We start from the raw sequence: 3,249 nt of genomic DNA, 5'->3' as shown, positions 1-3,249 counted from the left end.
CTTTCTTTCTTTCTTTCTTTCTTTCTTTCTTTCTTTCTTTCTTTCTTTCTTTCTTTCTTTCTTTCTTTCTTTCTTTCTTTTCTTTCTTTCACAACTTGTAGAACTGTGGGACGTATACTCGAGTATGGAGATGCCACGCTTTTAAAAGCATCCCTCCTCAATATATCAAATCTGCTTATATGTATAAATCAAAGTTCTGAGGTACTGTTTTCATCACTTTCTTTGTAATACTGTAGCTAATTTATTACACTTTACAGACTCTGTAAGAATATTTTCTAACCCTGCAAATTTAAGCTCTGAACTGAACAAAATAATTACACAAGAAGCAGAAAATATAAAATTAAGGTCAGGTATCTAACATAAATAAGCAAAACCTGCAAACTAATAAAAAGGAAGCAAAAACTACTGTTGTTTTCCATCTTAGTGGAGCACTGCTAATACAGCAAATTATATTTTGCAATTCATTACTAAGCATTCTACTTTTGCAGAGCTTTCTTTTAATACTAATTCTGCATATGTTTTCAATGCCTTCCATGGTTATTTCCTTTAAAATACTTACTCTGAATGATAATGTATGAAGAAGTAAATGTAAGCAAGTGATTAGAGAAACTGCATAAATAATTCTCCAGCTGTAGAATATAACACTTTGTGAGTAAAGGTATACAGCACAGGTAGTTTGCAACTAGTTCGCATTGAGGGCTACAAAGCACCGTTTGCCAGTGAGGAAATGCAGGGTCTACGAAGTCTTTGTTTTGGGAATGGTATGACAGAATGCACATCATTATGTCTTAAACCCACCAGCGCAGAAACACAGCATGAATAGGAAGCAGATATGCAATTAAGCTACCTTAGTAAGATAATAAGCTCAGGACCAAATGTAGCGTTTTGTTTGATAAACCATTTATCCATAAAAAAATGAAGAAAAAAAAAAAAAAGAATTAATAAAAAATTCTCTTTGTACCGCCTGGTTTCCCAAAGCCACCTCCTGTTCCCTTCCTTATTAAGTGCATGACATTTTCCAGATACAAATTTGCATTTCCAGAAGTAGAAAAAAAATGAGTCCTAAATACACTTGGAGGATAATTTAGTACAGTTTCATATCATGTGAGGGAGGATGGAAAGCAAATAAGTAAGACTTTGAGACAGGATTTGCATCTCAGGAGATCCTGAGCCCTGTTAACTCCAGGTAGAGCTCTGATTTTTCCAGCTGAAGATACATGACCAATTTTTCCTTGGTAATGAATGGGAAGGAGGTGATAGCCCTGAGAAATTAGTGCTTTGGCTGCTCTTATCATCTGCCACCTATCCTTTGCTTGGTCTACAGATTGGACTGACCTCAGTGCTGCCATTCTGCATTCAGCATGCAGTGCCAGGAGGGTGCTGCAGCCAAAACTGAGTAGGAACTGTTCCTTGGAACTGCGCAAGAGGTGTTCCTGGCAGTGTTCTGCCATCATTCTTGGATTTGTTTCTTGGTCTCTCTCTCTGCTGAGCCTCAGTGGTCTGCCTGCAGGAGAGTACCCCATCCTGCAGGTTGTGCCCACAGTGCTGCAGTTGGTGAACGTTTCCATACCATCCTCTCTATCTGGAGCAGCTGATTTTCTTCCTTCAATCTACAGGCCCTGCAGTTTTTTTCCTCTGTTTACAGCTCTATGGCCAAAATTTGGTGACGCTCCAGATAGAAAGATGCCAGCTGACAGAAGCCTTGCTTCTGTGATTGATGGAGAAGGGCTTCTGATGGCCAGTGAAGTTTATCCTCTGCTGTCATACATGCCTTTAAATTTAAGAAATGAAAATCCATATCAGCCTCACTGCAAATGCCTACCTTTTCCTTTTTCTTCCTGGTCATCTGCTTGACATAAACACACTGTGCAGGAGGCTGAAGCTGTGAAAGGCTCTTGCTCTCTCTGATGAAAAAACCAGCTTTTCAGACAGCTGCTGCAGTCTGTCTTTGAAGAAACTGTTGATGGTACCAGTTTTTTACAGGTCCCCTTGAGTGGTAAGCTGTGATTTATGCAAAAGCACTGTGCTGACTGCCAGTACAAAACAAGCAACAGAGGACAAACGGCAACACATATGGTCAGACTTCTTCCAGCAAACTGCAAGAGCCTCACTTCAGGGAATAGGTAGAAACAAAACTATTTTTTATTCGTAAGATAAAGAAAAGACAAAGAGATGCACAGAAATTTGAATATGTGAGTTTTTTTTTAACTACGTGGAGTAGGGAACAGGTTTGTAGGTGTTGGGAAATCTCTGTACTCTGCTACTAGTGCTCATGGACTGCCAGCATCTTGGTGCAAACCATGGAAACCTGCTCCTCTCTGACCTATATATTTGCTGCAAAAATTCTCCAGTGCTGCTCTTATAACAAAATTAGCCTGAGTCTTACTGCTGAAATTCTGGAGAGACCTTCTGGTTCGCCCCAGTCCACTCCAAACAGCACCAGGTCCGAAGTGAACACCAGATCTAGGTGTGAATCCTTGATGAAAATATCTATCATTTGCCTATTTATTGCCTTCAGCCTGTGCCCACGTGCCTGCCTGACCTCCTTTGCTCAGCTCACATGCCTGTGCTCGCTCTGATTCCTCCTTTCTTGCAGAGCGGTCGGACAAGCAGACACCCTGCAACACTGTTGTCAGCCTGCTTTATGAGCGTTCTCCAGGAGTGGCCCCAGCCACCCTCTGGAGATGGCATTTCCTGACATCTCTGGCCTCTCGTACTGCATTTCAAGCTGACACAAGGGGTCTGGCCTCCCAGTTGGCGATGCTATTATAGTGCTGGCTATGTCTCAGTGCCTGAAAGGAAAAAGGCCCCCTGCTTTAACACCTCCTGTTATCTCAGTAAAGTGATGTTTAAATAACCGAGCTGGCTTCAATGAACTGTAGTTGCCATTTTCCTGCTTCTTAGTGAGATCAAATGGAGATAATTATGAAGTGGATGAGCAGGTTTAATGAAAGCCAGTTTCTTTCGGTATATTCCTGAAGCAGCAATCATCATCTGTTTGGCTTTTGAAGAGCAACAATTATAATCACTTTAAATCCCAAGGGGAACAAAAATAGAACTCAGATTAGCATATAAAATATACAGCTGGATTGGGCAAGCCTATAAAAATCTGGGAAAATCATTCTAATTTGAAAGCTATTCAAAACCACAAGCAAAATGAGTTCAACAGTATTTACATGTTTCTTCCCCCCTTTTCTTTCCTTTTCAAAGTGGTAACATAACAACATCCATAGGATTTTCCTAAAACGT

This window comes from Lagopus leucura, unplaced genomic scaffold (assembly GCF_019238085.1).
Source record: "Lagopus leucura isolate 7727_CA_CO unplaced genomic scaffold, USGS_WTPT01 Super-Scaffold_54, whole genome shotgun sequence".
Classification (NCBI taxonomy): Eukaryota; Metazoa; Chordata; class Aves; order Galliformes; family Phasianidae; genus Lagopus; species Lagopus leucura.
Note: the sequence above shows the minus strand (reverse complement) of the source record.